This window comes from Dermacentor variabilis, chromosome 1 (genome assembly GCF_050947875.1).
Source record: "Dermacentor variabilis isolate Ectoservices chromosome 1, ASM5094787v1, whole genome shotgun sequence".
Lineage (NCBI taxonomy): Eukaryota > Metazoa > Arthropoda > Arachnida > Ixodida > Ixodidae > Dermacentor > Dermacentor variabilis.
The window spans coordinates 266,305,838-266,327,431 of NC_134568.1; positions in this window are offsets into that span (position 1 = coordinate 266,305,838).

A 21,594-nucleotide genomic window follows, 5' to 3' on the forward strand; every position below is an offset into this window, starting at 1 on the left:
CCTCGGAGCCGAAAGCGTGTTGCGCGCTCCGCCGGCTCGCCTCTTTTCCTCCTCCCCTTCCGCGCGGCTTTCGCTGTCGATGGTCGCGGAGCGCGGAGCGGTGGCGGGGCTGCTGAATACCTGACAAAATTAATCAGGCACCGAGAATTAATTAATACGGATAATTAATGTGGATTCCCCAGCCCGGAAAATGTACTCCGACCACACGAGTCGCGATGGGCGCCGCTCAGCGCGATGCGGCGTCAGCGAGCAACCGTGGATGCGCGTGCCCAACGGCTCCAAGGCGCGCAGGGGGGGAAGGAGGAGGGCCTCGTTGCCGTTTAACTCGCTTCAGTGTAATTAAAACGGGCGGCCTTCGGCACTCCTTTCATCTTCAACACTTTGTCGAGCTAACCGCTCGGCCCCAGGGTGCGAAGAAACGGTGCTGCCAAAGAGAAGGATCGGCGGCCGCAATGTACGGCTTTTGGGGAATTGAAGCGGCGGACTAGGAGGAGCAAAATCTAATCAGCGAATTTCATTTTAAACCAGAACGGTGGCGATGAAGAGCTCTGTCCCGTGCTTGAAGAACGGGATACGCGTGCTTAAATAATAATCATCGGCTCATTTTGCGAGACGTTTTGAACAAATTAAAAGAGAGAGTAACGATTATCTGCTTCTGCTTCATAATAGCGGATACCTGTATGAATGCACCTGAAGAGCAGTTGTGGGTCCAAGCCTCAGTGAAGAGAGTTCTGAGGTGGAGGAAAGACTGTTCGTACTTGGGCTTTACTGTGCGAACACACGAGGGTAATTATATAATGGCTAGACCTTTGATATTTCAATAAGCCATGGACAGAAATTCTGGATATTGCCATCCGCGGCCTCTTGTAGACATGAGCACGAAGCCGGTGCTGAAACCTTGGGAAATTGATTCTGCTTGCCCGATAGTGTTTAACACATGCAACAGTACAGGAAAGGGTGAACCTTCATACTGCGTAAACCACAGAAACCATAGAACGACAGAAAGCGGAGGATTCATTATGCAAAAAGGTGAGGCGTGCAGACAGGGCACAAGAGAAGTGGAGAACACGAACGCCGACTATCAACTGAAGGGAGCACTGAGGCGAAAAGAAGAAAGAAGACACAAAACTCATCTGCTCAAGCTCTGGAATGATGTCACCACGTGTCAGTAGGGTACATGGGCCGGTCTACGTGAGAAATAGCTGTTAAGGCACTTAATCTTTTCCTTATGTAAAGTAATCGAAGGCTGACTCACGCACGCACTTCCACCATTATAGATATGCCATGCCTCTAACATAAGACGCGTATCTTCATTCTTGTGCCTGTACAATATCGCGCATTCATCTAATTCTGGCGTGCAGTTACAATCTTGGCAATGTAGGGAAAGATTAGAAGGTGATCCACCGGTTAACGGCCTTTTATGTTCCATTAGCCTCTGATTGATACACCGCCCCGTTTGCCCTACGTAGAACTGGCCACAGCTAAAGGGAACTTTATAAACCACACCCATACAACAGTCAGTAAAACTGTTGTTCTTATTGTGCTCCACAGGACAAATATCTGTTCTTTTTTTTCCCTTTAACTGCTCCTTTTTCCTCTGCACGGCAGCGCATATCTTACCTAGCTTATTGGGAGCAGTGAAAGCAACATTAACATCATATCTACTTGCCACTTTTTTAAGCCTGTGCTATACTGAATGAATGTGCGGAATAGCCACTACACCTTTTTTGCTATTTCTGCTTTCTGTAATCACGTCCATCCCCCTCCAAACCCACTTCTTTAGGCATTCAGCCACAGTGGTCACTGCTACGCTAGGATAACCGGCTTCTAATAGGCGCCTGACCTGTGCATTAAAACTGACGCTCATTATGTGCATGCAGGATCTGGTGAGAGAAGACTTAAGGCACCACATGGCAATTCCGTTTTTTACTACTTTGCAATGCTTGGATTGAAAATTTAACAACGGCTTCGAAGACCTTGAGGCGTACTGCCAACAAACGTGATTTTGTTCGAAGACCAAGGAAATGTCTAGAAACTGAATTACGCATCGCTGAGGAAATTCCTTGGTAAATTTTAATCCTCCTCCATAAAGTTTAAATTGCTCACTTACTGAGGTAGCAGCGCAATCGAATTCTTCCCTAGAGCAGAAAATCAGGTAATCGTCTACGTAACGAAATATCTTGATAACGCAATCACCTAAGGCTTTCTCTAAGCAGTTGTCAACTTTACTCAGGTGAATATCGCTAAGAATAAGGCAACTTTTGAGCCAATAGAAATGCCTGATTTCTGCAGAAACACGCCATCTCTCCACCCAATCAGCGTCGACTTTAAGTACACTGAAAGAATTTCTAGCCAAGCTCTCGTGGAAACACCGCATCGGTCAATAATAGCCGACTCTTGCACTTGTTCTTTATTTTACTCATTTACGGAATTTAGCAACTCTTCATGCGACAAGGAGTAATACAGGTCTTCGATATCCATACTAAAAGCTGTACAATCACCAGGATTTTCGTCTCTCAAATACTGAACTATAGTGCCTGAGAATTACGCAAGCGAAAGGGGTCTCAAAAACCAGTGAAGCTAAGCAGTTTCGTATGTAACTAGCGACACTGACCTGCCACGTCCCTTTCTCTGACACTATACCACGAAAAGGAATTTTTCGCTTATGGGTCTTCACCGAGAAAAATAGTTCTAAGGTGAGAGATTTTGCTTTCTTGGCAATAGAGACAACCCTATCAAGATTATGTCTTGACAGGAGGTCAACCCGCACGTTGCTTAACGGCTGAGGGCTAGAGCTTTACTGGCTGTAAATTCTTTTCTATAGCTGAAATCGCTTTTTCTGAAAACGTCATGTGGCATAATTACGAAATAACCTTCCTTGTCAGATATTACTGGTCTAAGTTTATGCTCCACAAGGTAATTAACTAACGGTCGGACAGGGTCAGACGTCTTAAAATGAGAATTTGACTGATTAATGCTTGCAATGCAATCTGAAATGCAGCGCGAGCGTTCTTCTTCTGGGACGAACCTGGTTATGCAGCGCGGTATGCTTAAAACGTCAATGGGTATTATGTTAGGCTTAAAACAGTGCTTGGGACCTAAAGCAAGGGTTTTTCTATGGATATCACTCACGATGGCGTCTCCAAGGACCAGTACGTTATTTGACGGTGAAATATTAGAAAGGTGTTTCCTCTTACTTTGTTGAAGCTCAGGGAAGTTTCATCCTGCACAGGAAGCCCGCGTGTTGCTCGGCTAACCTGTTCCAATCGGCGTAAAGGCGGTTCCAATGACGCCCGTCTCCCAGAGTCTCGCAACGGACCTTTAAACACTCCTGGTAGAACCTTACTTGGCGCCATGATTCAGCGGAAAGAATAGCTCCAATCCCCCTGGCATGTCCAGTTGATGGTTGAAGGAAGCCGCACATCATTTGAACTTCCAATGAGACCACGCGATTACGAGTAAACCACGAAGTGGTTTACTCGTAACACATATATCACAGACACATATCGCAGACACACATATCGCAGACACACAGACACATATCGCAATTAAGGGAGGTAACGAAGCAGGATTGTGCAGATAAGTAGGGGAACATGGAAAAGGGCTCAGAGTACTAGAAATTAAGCGTAGAACGACAGAAAGCTGAGATGGTTGGTAAGGATTCATTATGCAAAAAGGTGAGGCGTGCAGAGGCGAAAGAAGACACTGAGCACTGAGGCGAAAAGAAGACACAAAACTCATCTGCGCAAGCTCCGGAATGGCTCTGAAATGCTCCCTTCAGTTGATAGTCGGCGTTAGCGTTGTCCACTTCTCTTCTCTTGTGTCCTGTCTGCACGCCTCACCTTCTTGCACAGAAACCACCACAAAAAGTCACCACAGAAGAAAAAAAAAGGCGAAGTTATAAAGGAGGCGAGAGCGAGCGTGACGTGGCGTCGCGGGGATTGCCTCTCTCCTCACGCAATACCTGGCGCGGTATCGCCGCAGCAGGTGTTCTCTTTCGCCCGCTCTGCTCCGTCGACGCGTGCTTGACATGGCGTCCCAGCCAACGGGAATTTAGGCGCCATTTTTCGCTTGTCCAGACGACAGACGCCGGCGTTTTCGCTCAATGGGCCATTTGGCGCTCTCGCATCAATAATTCTATTTTGCGCGCACAAACACAAAGATCACAGCCCCGTAGCTCTGTTATCCTTGCTGTAATTGTCGGAGAACTGCGCCGCTTCTCCCGTCCCCGATTACAAAATCCACCACTGTAGGAGACGCTCATCGCGTACAGCTGCGGAAGTGCGCGGAAGTAATTCATCGAGTAACACGGGGTATAGCTGCGGAAATAAGCAATATCAGCCATTCAGCTGCATCCTGGATGGCTGATATGGCAGCGTGATACGATGGCGTAAGCATTTGCCAAGTTTTCTTTTACTTCTTTATCCTCTCGCATCCATACTTGGATCATTTTTGTTGCGGGCGACGAAGTGTTCACTGCCGCCCACCAAACCGCACACTCTGAAGCACACTCTGAAGCTTGCCGGGTCACTTTTAGCAGCTTTGTTCCAAATCCATGGTTAGGGCATCAGTATATTTGCTATGTGTGTATGCAAAATGGTCAAATACACTCCACAGAGAATAAAGGCAGACATTATAATGCGTGGATGGTGACGAGCTTCCATAAACATCGAGAATCACACTCGCATTCGGTTTTGGCCCGTGCTCCTTTAGCATCACCAAACACTCACACTGTATACTTATACTGATACTGTATACTGTATACTGATCACCAAACACTCACACCAAACGTCACCAAGCATCACCAAACACTCACACTGTATACTGATACTGATACTGCATACTGTATACTGATGGAGGTGGGGCATAGCGACATGCAGCGCTCGGCGCTGGGTGTACCAGCAATTTATGACGATGATAGCGGCCGATAGCGCGGCTTCTTAGATGCGTCTTTCCAGGTGGCACCGCAGTAGCTGGCTGTTGTGACGCGGAGTAGCCTGTGTTCTCGGTGTCTTCCGCTCTGTCAGTTCGTTTGGAACAACTTCGATGCACCTTCAAGACAGAAGTGATTTCATTTCATTTCACTTATTATATCCTCAAGACCTAACGGCGTTGCAAAGCGGGACCGGCAAGCTACACAATACAAATTACTACATACACGGTTGGAACTTTTGAAGTAAGAAACAAGAGTACAACAAAGTTCAAGAAAGGTAGAAAATTCGAAAACCAAAGCTAATCATAAGTTCGTAAGAGGTACAGCACTTAACCACTTCGAACGGAGAGATCACTCGTTGACACACAGTGATAAGTAACGTTGGATTCGCCGCTGCAATTGCCCTTGGCCAAGTTCCGCGGACCGTTCGCGCATCCCACGACATCAAATGGACGTGGAATTCTCGCTGCTTGTTCCAAATGCAAGTTTCGCGAGCCAGCAGAACCAGCCAAAGCGCGCGTGGCGCAGAGTCGAGCGAAAACGAAACCTTACGACCACCCATACTAAACGTCAAAATTTTATTTTTTCTTAGAATCGAGCAGAAGTAGACAAGTAGCATTTTCTTCCGTCTTATAACCTAATGAAATGATCTCTTCAATTCGAGTAGTTGAGTACAGGTGAGATAAATTATGATAAGGAGTGCCTTCGCCATCGGGCTATAGTACCGGAATGTCGCGGGGGGGTCTCAAATTGTGTCATGCATTTACCTCAATTTCTCAGTCACTAAAGCTCTGTTCGAGATTATATTGATGCCTTAGACATTCCAGAGCATTGCTTTATCACTTTAACTTGACTTCATAGTAATTTTTAGTGTCTCTTTAACATAAAGCCGGCACCACGGTGCCGGCCGAAGCGCGTCTAGCGGCGATGCACGTGTCGTTGGGTGAGACGTCCGTCCCGGCTGGCCGAGCAGTTCCTATGCAGGAGTGGATGCAGTGTGTTTGCACAATAGCGCTGTCGTTTTGCGAAAGTGTTTTGAGCTTGTTACGACTGCGTCATGAGCCCTGGTCACCGATTATATTTATTTAACGTCAGCTTGATGGTCGTCGAAGAAGCATTTGCGTGCTTCTGAGAAATGTATCGCGAGGCCCCTTCTATTCCGTCGTGCGACCACTACCTTTATATTATGTACATGTACCGCTTGAAATAACGTTTGCCCCCTGAAGATTTAGTCGAGGCCTAAAATGGTTTGGGGACTAGCACGCAGATTCACAGGCGCGTGCGATGACGTATCACGAAGGTAGCACAGAGGGAGGACCGGAAGACAGGACGAGCGCTCGCACACATCTGGCGATTTTTCACAAAATGCACCAGGGACAACGGAATGAAAACATGCAAAGCAGATACAGATCGAACATAAAAGAGCAATAAAAAATTAATTTTTACAAATCTCTCACTTCTGCGTCGCACCACCTTAGCATACGCTGGCGACGCTTTCCAAGATAACTGGAATATCAAGCGATTATCTTGTTAAACTTTAAATACAGAAACAGGGATGGGGAGTGGGTTCTTTTATAAAAGAAACATGACAGCAGGGGGAACTAGGAAAAGGAAATTAGAGAGCGACGGAGCCATATAAGGCAGGGTGATCGGCGGGGGAAGCCAGGTAGCCATGTTAAAAATCACCGCCCAAGCGCTCCATAAGGATGGGTAACCAGCGAAGCTTAAACGTGCGGCCCCGGTGTTTATCACTGGGTAATCACGACAGTTCATTAAACGACAGCTTCGTAGTCTACAGGATCCTTGGTATGCAGTTGCTGCTTGCGCTCGGCTGTACGAGCCTGTTCTTGTGCCTGGGCTGCAGCATCGGCACAGCGTAGACGAGTTCGTTCCCGGTTCTACTCGCGGCGTTGGTGATCGAAAGCTGCCTGCTGTTCAGGAGTATATATGACACGTGGCCTACCCATTTGGAAGCCGGAGAGAAACTGCTGTGCGCGCGCTCGGCTGCAACGGAGAGCAACGACAACACTACTGGCGCAGCCGATCGCGCGTCTCTCTTTCTAATTTTTTTTCAGCGCATGCGCACTTTGTTGCGCCGGAGGAGTTCTCGGCATACACGCGGCAGACAGACGGACGGACGAATCGGCTAGCCATATACTGCTTGGCTGTAAAAAGTAATAAAAAGAAACTTAAGCGGATTTGAAGACCAAGCACACTTGGAAATGTTTATTTCTGAAAGGCAAAACTCTAGTAATGCAGAATGAAAAGTGGCCTTTGAGATGGGACACCATCACAAATGCCGCGGGGGCGAGTTGGTGCTGCCGGTTATAGTTATTTCTGCTGTTTTTTACCTGGTTACTGACGTAATAGTTCACACATCTCAAGTTCCACGTGCTTATTATTTCATGCGAATTGTCGGCGCCCGTGTTGATGAAAAGACAGCGCTAAGCACCGAAGAAATTTATGCGGGCAGGCGCACCAAGCCTAGAGGGCCTCACCCGGTAACAGCGTGCCTCACCCGGAATCGCAGGGTACATATAGTGTGCAAACAAGCACCAGATATATTGAAAACTGAGGCGGCGGAGCAGCAGGTGATGTACGGCGGGCGCTGGCCGCTGCTTTCTTGCGCATTTGGCCATTCTCAGGTAAATGCATAAATCAGTACCGGATATAGCGCAGAGGCGGCGGTGCGGCGGGTGATGCACGTGAGCGCAGATATGAGCGCCAACACAGACATGCGTTTGTCGTCACACTGTAGTCGTGATTACTCCGTCGTGATTTCACCGTCATTCCATTGTAGGCGTTCCTGTCTTGCCAGGCCGTCATCAATCCTTCCTCTTCACTATGGCTTCTTCATTCGGTCGTGGTCATTTGATCATCGTCAAGTGTTCGTCAGTATGCATTCGTCGTCATTGCGTCATCATCATGCAATCGTCGTCAATCATTGCCGTCGTTCCATTGTCGCCAAGTCTTCGTCATTACGCCATCATCGTCATTCACCGTCGTCGATGTTCCGTTGTCGTCACGCTGTTGCCATCAGGCAGTTGTCTTTCTGTCGTAATTCTATAGCAGTCATGCCTTTGTCACCATGTCGTCGAAATCATTGCGTCCTCGTTAATCCATCGTCGTTATTCCATCGCCGTCATGGCTTCGTCATTATATTATCTTCATTATCTGGTCCTCGACACGTCATCGACGTCATTCCTTCGTGCCATGCCGTGCGTTCCTTCCACCGTTGTCACTCTTACAAGGTCGTTCCGCTGTCGTAGTTTCATCGTCGCCAGGCCTTCATCATTATGTAGTCGCGTTCACGTCAATGTCGTCATTCTGTCGTCGTCATTTGATCATCGTCATACCTTCGTCGTGATGCAGTAATCGCCAATCAATCGTGGTCTTGTCTTCATCACTATGTCGTCATGCTCTTGTCGTCATTCCATGTCGCCACTCCATGACATCGTTTCGTCGTCGTCACTTTGGCGTTGTACTTTCGTTGTCGTCAATCCATCGTCGTCATGCCTCCGTTATTCCGCCGTAGTCGCACGGTCGTCATCAGGCAGTCGTTGTGATTCCGTCATTACCTTGCCGCTGTCGTCACGCCGTCGTAATTATGCAGTCGGGTCATTGTATTTTCGTCGTGCCATTGTCGTCATTCCGTTGTCATCACGCCATCGTTGTCATTCCGTCGTCATTCTTCGGTCGTCATTCCATTGTCCTCATCCCTTCGTCTATATGCGTGGGGCTTTATATTGAGGGAGGCATTTCCCTGTGAAGATGTGGTCTACTTGATCGTGCGTTTTACGTTCGCAAAGGTTCTCTAAAATAGAGCACCGTTCCTCGCAAACTCCAATAAAAGCTTCGTATAAACCGATTTCCACAGCGCGTGGGATCGGCATAATTTGTTATCGCTTATAATCGAATCAAAGCTTTGAATGCGCGGCTTCCTACGGTAGTTTTTACGATGGTGATGATCACGCCTGTCTGCGTCAACAGCTTCGCCATGGGGAAGACGTGCTCCAGCGAAGCACACGAAGACAAGCGTTAACGAGAGAGAAGCCCGTACTACACTGTGTGCTTAGTTAAAGAGAACCTTCTGGCTGAGTGGCGGTCACAAGAGGTTAAGAAAACCCTCATTTTGGAATGAACAAATTTTTCTATAAATACGAAATTTTAGACACTTATTCTTGACAGACGGTCAATTTGGCGTCAGAAGAATTATATTAAGAGACTTAGCGCTAGCTGAACAAAAAGTGATAATGTATAACACGTTGGAACAAAAGCAACTATAGTAATATGGAATTGATGTCAATATTTTAAAAGCGGTCGATCTGCTTAACCATTGTTTGCTTATACACAAGATTCACGACTATGTTCTAGATGTGATACAATTATAGAGATCGTAGACACTATGCGGCGGCGGACTTATTCCGAACTATTAGACACATCTCACACATCTGAACTTTAACAAACACGTGCTGTAAGGAACAGACATCGAAAGCTTTGCATGGAACACAAGGCAGTGGAAGGAAGACATGCCCAGAAAGAAGCAAAAGGACGCTTAAATCGTGTTTAGGTTAAATGTAACGGCGGGTATACATGACTACATTACTCAAAAACCAGCTTCTTTAGACAGTGTAAATAATATTATTTTATCAGACAAGATTTCTTTCGTAACTTTCCTGTAGTCAAAGAAGGAATATTGCTAGAGCATTCAGTTCTCACTGACTACATGAACCCCAAGGCTGGTGGCAGCTGGGGGCTGCTTGTAATAGAAATAAAAGAAAGAGTGATTATTAGCAGACTGATATTATTACCTACAAGGCAGGGTTCACACTTTCAGCCACAAACGCCCATCTAAAGAAATAAAAAAAAACACAGGGCACATTTAATAGTTCCTTAAAACGCTTAAAGTAGGCTCCTAGTTGCGTTTATACTTGTTGCCAGAAAAAAAAATGAAAAATAACGATCTTGAAATTGTTTTTCGAGATGCCAAGAGAACCGCATTTAGTTCTAATGAAGGCATCAGAACATTCGTACTGAACTGTCGAAGCCAATGAAAAGGAGGGGGCAATGTCTAAATAAAATAAACTGTGCAAGTCAGTGTGAGTAAAAGTCGTACGGAGACTTGGCTTTCTGGAATAGCTACCGAAATCGGTGATTTAGGCTGGTTGCTCGAGTGCCCGGCCCTGGAAACACTGTATCGCTAAGGGGCGAGTGCGGGCACATTCCTTGACTTCGGCGCACAGCGAGCGTTCGCCACAGCATTCTCGCTGCTAACGCTTTTAGCGAACGTCGCCACGAATGGAGGCCGTCGGTGACGGCCGTGCGCGCGACTCGGGTGGCACTCTCGTGCGGCTCTTTCTGGGAGCCCGTCGGCGGGCCGGCAGCTGTTGCTGCGGCGGCGGCGGCCGACAGCAAACAAAAGGCGATCGCTAAACAAACTCGAGGCCTCGCTCCAATCGATCCACTCGTCGGCTTTGCCGCTGCCAAGTTACGCTCCTAACCGACTAAAACAATACCATTAAGGCGGTCACCTCATCCCCTTTTCTGCTGGGTCCGCCGGCGTTGCCTGCGGGACCGGTCGGCTGGAAGGAGCCAGATAGAGCGAAGAGCCTGTCCAATTTCCGTTTTACCTAGAGAGACTTCCGCTGGCCACTCGCATTGTTCGCGCCGAGATAACTGCCGATACGGGCTCGGGAGCCCGGCGACGTCTCTCCCCTTTTTCTGCGTCCCGCCTCGCTCGGTGGGCGGGAAATAAGAGCCCCGGCTGCGCCAACAACGAGGCTCGGCGCAACAGCGCGATCGAGAGGCGCCGCTTGGGCCTCACTCCCTGCATGACGTCTCCAGCCTGGGGAACGTGCCATCGCACCAAGTGCACAGAGGGCAACAATTCGTTTCCGCTGAGAAGCCCGGAGCTCTCTAAGTTTGCGAATCAGTACACAGTAACGGTCATATAAAAAAAATTTCGAAGGATTTATCTCTCGTGACTATCTCTAGGCATGTGATAACACTCAGCGTTAACGTGAATGATGACGCTGCTCATAAATTTCACCTGTTTGCTGTCATCAGCTGCATTTTGGGCAATTATAATTCATGCGCATAACAGCTATGGTAAGGACGGTGTACGCTAAAATAGTGAACATATATTTTCGATTTTAAATTTTGTGTGCCATCTTTCGATACGTTATCAAGCAAACATCCGGTCTTTGCGGCTAGGTAATAAATCAGAGTTGACCAGGCCCAATTGTACCCAAGGAATCCTTCATAAAATCTGTGGAGCCAGTTCTTTGCAGGGCTGAATATGTAAATGTCAAAGCCCCCGTCTATTGTCTTGGGCATGAATTTGTCTTTTGTGTTGTCGAAGTGCGTAAGCGCTGCGGTCGAGAAGCTGGGACTGGTGAACGACCTCGAGTGCAATGGAACGCTGTACTCGACTGGTAAGTCTCATCGCGGTTTAGCAGTCGTTGTCCAGCATGACCTTTCGCACCTTCAAAGTACATGCAGCACGCGTTGCCACTGCCTTTCGCGATCTCGGCCAAATTCATGTTCTCTGCCCGTTCCACCCGTAAAATGGGCTTAAAATGGACCACTTTGTGTTGTCTTGTTTTCCCTTTGCACATTTCAACACACCTTCTTGTATTTGTGGGAGTGATTCGTTCTTTTCAGTATTTTTACAGCCGGAGGGGTGTTGCTTGCTGCAGATGGACCTGGTCTTGAAAAGGTTGCCTGTAAACGCTCCACCTGAGCTCCACCTATCAAACGCGATACGATCTGAAACCCTTCGCAATCCAGGTAACACCACCAGGTATCAAAAACAAGCTGACACGGATCTCAATACATTACACGTCTTCTAAACCACGATGACCCACACGGCTTACCACTTACTTTCCATCTCTGAATCATGGAGGAACTCGAGGAGGATGCCAAGTACCACTCTCCTAAACATCCAATGTCCTCGCGCAACAAAATATAACTTGAGTTTTAGTGTGGCGCCGTCTTGCGCTTGAGTTCACCTATAACATCTCACGTTCTTCTTCAACTTCAGGACACTTTAGTAAGTAATATTCAATGTCACCAAGATCTTGACAATGCATACAAGACAATGATGGGCCATGTATGTCTTGCACCACCAAGCTGGAGTTCGCGCTGACGTTGTACGGGGGCGATATAGGAGAGTAGCATCAGTTCTGTTAAGTCCAAATATTACACAAGATCGATGAGGTGGCACAGCTGCAAGAGCAGATGTTGAGATGCAAGGAAACATTGAGATGATGACTGTGGAGGGGGGGGGACGCGTGTAAAACTTTGTGGCTAGCAGAGATCCTTGGCACCCTGCCCAAGAGTTGTCCTGAGATCTTTCCGATGTAGCGACTCCAATCGATCGTATTGGGACTTTGATGATGATATTAACAGCAACTCGAAAAGCACGCGATTCAAGTGTAACTTCAGCATTATAGAAGTATGACTGGCCCAGTACAACCGGGCCATCCTTCGCACCGCGTTCAGTCGAGGTTCGAGCGACTAAACGGGGGTGTTTGAGCACGTCTCCAGTACATCTTAGAATCAAGTACTATGCGAAGAAATCATAAGTAATGAGCTTTATGAATTTATGTGATTCCAAGGGTAACCTTCATTCGCATTATTCTTCACCTAGCCCAGGCATTAGCATACAACGGGACTTGACTTCTCAGATGGTTAATCCTACCGACTCAAGGTAGGCTTGTGTAGACACTACGGTCTGTTGAGTCGTCATTGTCATGTGCTTGTGCTGGTATCCGGATAGCCAAACACAGATATCATCTGCATATATTAACCAGCAAGGGACGTCATTCTCGCTGGTGATTTTAATATTCCCTGTATTGTTTGGCGCAACCTTGCTTCTGTCTTCGACGTGGACAATAACCCTTCGGTCTATACTACGATTATCTTCATTTGAATCTAATCCGTGCTTTCTCGTGGACCCCGACTTTAGTGCAGTTATGTGACTGGGCCTTGTGTTTACTTTGGTGCATATATGTGACTGGACTTGGCGTTGCTGTGCTTCTGAGTTCACTCATTGTTGTAGTGTGGCATTAGTGTCCGTATGTCACTGGAGTTTGCGTTACTGTGATTTGGAGTTTGCTTTCAATTTTAATGCGTTTAGGGTAATTATCTCTTTTTCATATCTCCATGTTAAAAGGAGTAGCCGGCGCCAATTAAAGGCGACATCTCCTAAGTACCATAAAAAAGAAAATGTCCTCTTAAGCATACGTATTCCTCTAACAACTGTCCTTTGATTTAGGTCGATGAATACAAATATTTAGGTATTACAAACACAAAGCGCCTAACATTGTCGAGCCATATTATTAAAACCTGCTCATCTGCGTCTCAAAATCTCGGCTTCTTGCAGCACAAACTAAAAATAGCACAATTAAATAACACACCATCGGACTATAATGATCTTATAAAACCAAAATTAGAATATGCAAGTGCCATCTGGGAGCTACATCGAAAAAAAAGAGATTACTAAACTTGAAATAGGGGAACTAAAAGTGGTTTCATTTTTCTTCAATGCTTTCCAGATGAGTTACCCACCGCCAACACTCATGACCACTAACAATATCCCTATTTTCCAATGCCGAAGAGCAATTACTAGGCTGAAGTTTCTTCACTCGGTTTAGTTCCGTTGTGATGAAGCAGACGCACCTCGCGTTTTCGGTAGCAGCTCGAAGACGACGACAAACCGTGCATTGATTGCAAGAGAGCTCGTGCTGTTCACTGTTGCTGGGCCACTACTAGACCAATTATCACCTTTAATTAAATATTTTTGCACCGTAAATGTAACATTACTCCTACGACTCATTTAATCCTTCGGATTTCTAGATAATTTAGACATACACATGCTCCTACCCTTGAACCTTACTTCGCGCGCACTAATCTTCTCATGCAGTCCTGTTTTCCTCGCGCCATCGATGAATGAAACACGTTATACACCTGAAGCATTCTGTCAAATGGATATTCCTGACTTCGAAAATTATGTATTTTTCTGTTAATGATCATATGAGACAAACTACGATATATTTGCCAATACGAAATTGCACGGAAATATGCTTGATTAGCTGTGCTTCGTTCATTGCACTGACTTTTACCTAAATACAGGGTGTTTCAGCGAACACTTTCAAAAATCTTTGAAGGTTGCCTGTGGCAGATATAATAATTCTACTCCATGAGCTGGCCTACTCGAAGCGGCGAACACTACTTGCGCAAAAGATTGAAATGCAAAGACGACTGATGAATAAACATTAACTAATTCACTTTCTAACTAATTACGTTATGGGCCATATGGCAATTTACAAATTCTAGCCGTGGAGTTCGCAAAGCGGATCCACTCGGAACGAATTCTCAGGACGACAGTAGTTTGGAGATATTAATTCCCAAACTTTGCGGTGAAATGCATTTAATTTGTTAACAAAACGTCGTTTTATGCATTGAAGCACACAAGGAACGAGTTCACGGCTGGAATTTGTAAATTGCAATATGGTCCATAAGGTAATTAGTTAGAAAGTTAATTAGTGAATTTTTGTTAATTAGTTGGTTTTGCATTTCAACATTATATGGAAGTAGTGCCCGCTGCCTTGAGTAGGCCACCTCATGAACTAGAATTGAGCTATCTGCTACAGGCAACCTTTAAAAAATTTGAGAGTGTTCGCGGAGACGCTATATTTACTATACTGTTCTCTACTATTGAAACATGTTTTCACTACTCCATTTTTATATCGTTTGAATTTGTCTTGTTAATTAACTCTGTTATGTCCTCCTGCTTGGTCCTCGGACCACAGCATGTTTTAAATTAAAAAAAAAATATTAGTTCATGCTGAACATTCCAGTTTTGTGAACTGTGACCTACTCCAATGAGGAGCGAATAAGCCTTTGTAAATGCTAATCTACGAAAGAGGCGGCACAACCATGTCTTCCTAGAGCGGGAATTTTGATGGCACTTGGCATCAGTGGCAGCGGCATTATTTGCAAATAACAGCTCGAGAGCTTAGGAGAATATTAATATCTGAGTGCCATAGTCTGAACAAGGAAATAAAGTTTTCTTGCAGCTTCGTTTGTAGATAGGGGAACTGGAACGTCCGAGCTCCTTCGTGGTTGGACCGGGCAGCCGCCCTCGTCACTGAAGTTATTAGCAGCAATGCTAGTGTGTCCTGGAAGTCACTTAAATATGATGTCATGACCTTTATGGATAATTTTATTGTTGTCATTTCTTATTAATGCGAAAGCACTAACTAGCTCATGAGGCGGAAAATCCAGCGTTGGCGGCGTGACCACACGATGGTACAAAAAGGCTACGAACCCTCTACCTCTGGTGGGCGCAGAACCCAGGACTCTTGTTATTAGTTAAGGCAAAGTTAATTAATATATCATTAATTAAGGTACCCGAACCCACTACCTTGGGTGGGAATCGAAGCCTCGACCTTTGATGGGTGTCATAATGTCCTTGTTGTGTTGGCGTCATTTGGCGTTGTGGCATAATGTCTGAGCATCGCGCGGTGGTTGCAATGCTTTCGCATTCATCGACGTAGGGTCAACTAATTGCCCCTTGAATTTTATTATGTACCAACTACTCTTGAGTCCTGTGATGTAGAGCAAATTTAGAAGTCCGAAGAGGTGCCTCAAAACCAGAAAATGCTATCCATTTACAAAGTTGCTCTTGTAGGGCGTATTTTACAGCACCATGCAAAGCAGCAAGCTCTGTCTCAGTGGAAGTCGTCATAGGGGACAATTTAAACCCCATTGAGGTCAAGGTAGCCGGAATGACAACGGTACCTTTGCAGTGGTAGATGAAACTGACCCACCGTTATGCAAGGTGTCCCAAATATCATACACCAAGATTTAAAGATATGCAAATGCCACGTAGCTGAACAGAAACAAGGTAATGTTGTTTGCCTTTGCTTGGAGATATTCAGATTATTTTCTGCATTCCACCTAATTACATAATTAGTCTTAATTAATTAATCAGCTTCTGAAATATTATAACTAGATGAAAAGTGTCAATAAGAAAGTTGTAGAGCAACATGAAAAACTCCCTATACAGCTTTTTACTGCTTAATATGTGCTACATAAAAGCATTTTTCTGAGCGTGAAAGAAGCCCACAATAACATGCAAAGTGTCTTGAGCGGCCAGTCGCGTTGGAATTTTGCGTATATTGACCGGCTTCTTTCAGGCTCGGAAAAATACTTTTATGTAACACAAATTGAGCAACAGAAATGTGTATCGGGAGTTTTTCACGTTGCTTGAGAATATTATCATTGACTCTTTTAATCTAATTATAATAATTGAGAAGTTGATTAATTAATTAAGGCTAATGATGTACTTAGGCGGAATACAACAAAAGAAATCTGAGTATCTCCAAGCGACGGCAAACAACATTACCTTGGTTCAGTCCAGCTACGTGGTATTTGCATATTTTCAAGTCTTGGTGCATGATAGTTGGGACATCTGTATATGTGTTTTCGCGCCCCATGTCTCATTAAATATTTTAAGCACCATCTACTTCAAAGGCATTCTTGGGTGATCGCTTTTCTCCGGAATAATAAGGCTCACTTTGAGCTCTTGGTGTTACCACTAGTGGAGATGAAGGCCCTAATGCGGGCGTCTATCCAGATGGAACAAAACATTGATTAGTGGCAATTGCTTCTGAAAGTGTAGCTCGAGATCATTCAGTGAACAAGAGGGCCATGTGATGATCACAGATGCGGAAAAGACGACGAGTGTGCGCCCTAAGACAATCAACACCGATGCATGTCGAAACGGGATGATCTTTGACGAGAACGATCGTTGCTCTTGTTGAAGCACAGCGAGGAAGTCCCAAACACGTACGCAGGGTCTGATACTGTAAGCTCTACATTGAGCTAACATTATTCTTGTATTTATAGGACCGCTTTAGCAACTCTTGCAAAGCCTGCGAGAGAGAATATAGTTTAATCCTGTCGTAGTAACTTACTTGAAGTGTGAAGCTTCCCACACTGAGTTAGTGCTGCCGGAGCATATTATTTTTGTTTCACGACATTTAGCATCGTAATATACCAGTAAGAAAATTTAAAGTAGTCGTTGTACGAATTTTGATAAACTACGAGTAAATAATGTTAAAAAACAAAGAATTAGTGATGAACATTGTTTTCGAAAACATCATGAAGAAAATTATTACCTAATGTTTGTAATGCATTATAATAAAAACTTAGAGCACTAAAAACACAAAGGACGTAGAAGAAGAAACACAAGCCACACGCGCTTCTAGCCCACCTATGCGTCCTTTTGAAAGGTACCAAAAGTTTGGTGCATTTTATGGTCACTGTCAAGAGCGCTTACTTCCGGATACATTTGGGCACACTTTATTAAGTGAAAGTTTAGTTTTTATTAAAATAAATTAAGCTTATGGTTGGCCAGGCATGGCTGTCGCAGCACGTGCGCGGAACTCGCCTATACAACTGGTGCTTATCCGGAAACGATGCTGCAAATGTGAAAGGAAACCGCCCGAGCCTTGTTCAACACTTCTGAGCGCTCAACGTTACGAGGCAGGACGAGATAAAGGTAAGCCACCGCCAATATTAAATAGGTAGCTTTCTTTCGCTACTTCGGCCACTTTGATCAACACTTCCTTGTGTGGTTTGATCGGCTGGCTCGCACTTGTAGCGTTAGACGATCTGGCACAATCAGCAATAGGACATGCACAGTGAACAAGTTGTCTACTAGTTTGGGCCACCAAGTATGTTCTGGCTGATGTCTTGTCGGGCAGACAATTTGGGTTACTGGATACGTGCCCGAATAGGCAACTTGCTCTTGGCTACTGTCTGACCAAGTAGACAACTTGGGTCACTAGGTATGTCCCACTAGGTATGTGCCCAAAAGACGAATTCCGCGCTGCGTATGTGATGTTGGTATGCGCTCATTCTTGGCCACTCAGCCAGAATGGATGTGTCAAAGTGGCGCAAGGGGTGCGTAGCCTTAAATATATCAAAGCGACAGCGCCCCACCCGCAGCAGACACCTCTGCGTCCAGCACGGCCGCTTGGTGGATAACCATTGCAACGAAGTTGCAGCCACGATATACTAGGGATAGGGTGGGTTTCAAATGGGGTACAGTGATTACAACAAGATATACTGTAACGTGTTATCATTACGCCCTGTGGTCGGCAGTGAGACTGCCACTAGGTGGCACTGCTGATGCGCCCATAAGGTTTCGTGATTCACAGATCGCGTAGGGATATGCAGCGGGTTACACAAGAAAGCTATCGCTGACCCTGACAATCATCTACGAGGTTACAAATTTGTAAGTTCAAAGTTATCTCACCTCAATTTTGAACTTAAATTAGTACGCGCAATTTGATGAAACTGGATTCGGTTGCTCGGTTTGTTGCGTCGTCCGGAATACTAGCACGAAGGAAACGAAGGCTTGTAGCGCCAAACACAGCCACTGAATTTAGCAAAACAACGAAAGTAGAGAAGTGGCTCAAGATGAACAGCCGCTGCCAGTCATTGTGCATTTTTACTTTAACTTGTAGCAACAGATCTTGCTATATATTGTAAAACACACAATAATGCCGCCATATATTGATATGCAGCCCATTACAACTACCGTCTTTAACCGGCTCAACGCAATGGTAAACTGTATGACACGATGCAGTAACTACCTATTCCATGCTGGATATAAAGACCAAATCTCTGCTCTGAAGATATTAACTTCTGGGTAAATCAGTCGTAAAATTAAACGATATAGCGAAATTTCAGTGGGCAGGTGTGTTCACACTGTAGCGCGGGAGTTTTTAATTTAAGAAAGGCAAGCGGAATTTTGAGGTTTTACGTGTCAAAAACACGATTTGATTATGAGGCACGCCGTAGTGGGGGACTCCGGATTAATTTTGACCACCAGGGGACCTTTAACGTGCCCCCAGTGTACGGGACACGGGCGTTCTTGCATTACGCCCCCATCGAAATGCGGCCGCCGCGGCCGGAATTTGACCCCGCGACCTCGTACTTAGCAGTGCAACTACATAGCCGCTAAGCCACCGCGGCCGGTAAAAAGGCAAGCTTGCACATCTTTTGTTTACTTTTGCGTCGTATAACGCAGTTCGCTTACAACTTGTGTAGCAAGTCATGTTTACCAATATAATTATACATTATAGTTTATTAGAATGCATGTCGCAAACGCTCCTAATGACCCGCGCGATAAAGAGTTGTAATGCATATTTTCCGTAACATTTAACACCTTTATGCTGTGTGGTAGGCTATGTTAAATGAAATGCATGCTTTCATTTTATTTTATACGTGGCACAAAGCCATGGTAGAAACGGGGCTACTTGGTGCATGTGTATACGACTTTCTTTCACTTTCTGTTACGCGGAAAACAAAACGAACATACGGTGCACTTTTGTTTTTCTTGCATTCCGCAGCACAGTACAACTACGAAGGTCGCCTGCACTTTACGCTCCAATTTATTTATTGTTATCGTATTGTAGAAACTGAACACAGTTGCAGGTGCTGCATCCGAAATCTCCGGAGTAGGGCCCAGTGAGAAAGATAGTGAACGTAGTTTGTACTACTACGTGGCCGATGACAGAAATTTACTAATATAATAAATAAAATAAAATAATGAATAACGAAAACGAAGCATGCTGGTATACTTGGGGTTAATCTCAGACAGACTACCTGCGCGTCGCACGATTATAAATGGGGGATTCCATTGAGTAGTACTGTTAGCATGCACGCTTGCTGGGACTGGGTGCAACGCCACCTTGAAGCTTAATTGAACACACATCCAAGGACACACTGAAGCTTTCTAGTTCCTTTTTCTAGGCGCACAATCTATTTCGGCACCGTTAAAATTAAAATTTAAGGTTTTATTTTTCCTGCCTAATTCAACATTCATTAAGGCGACTTCTTCGAAAAGAAAATCTAGTGTAAGCACTGCTTATAACTACCCTCCTCTTAATTTGTACCTAAATCACCGTTGGGTGCGTTGCCTTCCTCTCTGGAAGGTTCAGTAGTAAGAAGGTTGCCTCAGAATAATTCAGAAGACTTCACCATATTCAAAGCTGCGCACTTTTAACCCTATGCCCAAATAGAAATATGGGGGAAAAGAGCGCGTTCTTACACGAGTCCACAAGCAGAATTGTCGCCATTTTGAAGGTCAAGCCGCATATATAGATATCCTAATATCAAGATGAACATTCGCTATTTTTTTTGCGAATATCCCTACAAGTTGACTGCAGTGTTTTTTGTAAATAACTGGTCAATAATGTTGTACGTTTTCATCAGTGAACCACAATCTTTATCCCACTAAAATTACGTTGAATTGCTGGACACTGAGGTTATGTTCAGACAACTATGCGCAGATTCTGTCCGTATTTCTACCGTTCTTTTATGTTACATACTGCGGGTAATATTCCAAGGATATTTGCTCTGAGCTGCGCAAACTCGTTCGTTTGTTTTTCGTTCCTTTTTATTTCGTCGGAACGGTTCTGTGCAGCCACATTAGGGAGCGGCCGCAGAAATAACCGAAAAAATAGCTAACCAAAATGTTTCTCCTCAACACTCCCATTTCAACACCAAATAAGCCCGACCTCATCGTCTAATGGGCAAGGGCTAGGATGGTAAAACAAAGCGAGCACGCAACACTAACAGCATGACTCGCGAGAGGCCGAACAGGCATGAAAAGAAACGTCATTCGAACTCAATGGCACATGATTCCGCTCTCTCTCTTTTCACTGGAGCACGCGTCGGCCGCGAAGTAAACAAAAGGCTGTTTCAACCGACGGCCCAACTAAGTCGTAGCTTGGGCGCATCATTAGATGCCGCTCGTTCTCTTTGTTCCCGGGGACAGCTCGAGCAGCGACAAGACACATGCTTAGAATCCCTGCCGAGAACGCGGAGTCCTCGGGAGATCAGGAGAGACACAAACAAGCCACTAAGAAGGGACTGCCGAAAAATAATAAGAAAACAAACAAACAAGCATAAACCCACGGAGCTAGCATACGCTTGGGACAAGGACGCTGCTGAAAGCATCCTGCAGGCGCCTTCTCCTCATTGGCTAAGCTCGCGTGCCCGTGCTTCTCGGCCGCAAATGAGCCTGTTTGCATACAACGCTGGCAGCAGCCTTCACCGATGGCACAGGGGGGAGTCACAACGGAAGGCGCAAGTGTCGGTGTGTACACAAGGAGCGCGCGATATGTTCTCCCGAAGAGAAATGAATTAATGGCCGTGCTTCCTCTGAGCTCGCGTGAGACATGTTCACCTAAAGAGAGGAGCTTAGAGCGCTTGGGGGAAAAAAAGAAATGGGGAAAAATTGAGCAAGTTAGACACGTGGTAAACATCCCTTCCAAGGGAAGAAAGGATTAGTGTCTTGACAAGAGTCATTCTCTTTTCTTATCCGAGACTGTGAGGATTTTGTAAGCGCAGACAGACAGACAGACAGACAGACAGACAGACAGACAGACAGACAGACAGACAGACAGACAGACAGACAGACAGACAGACAGACAGACAGACAGACAGACAGACAGACAGACAGACAGACAGACAGACAGACAGACAGACAGACAGACAGACAGACAGACAGACAGACAGACAGACAGACAGACAGACAGACAGACAGACAGACAGACAGACAGACAGACAGACAGACA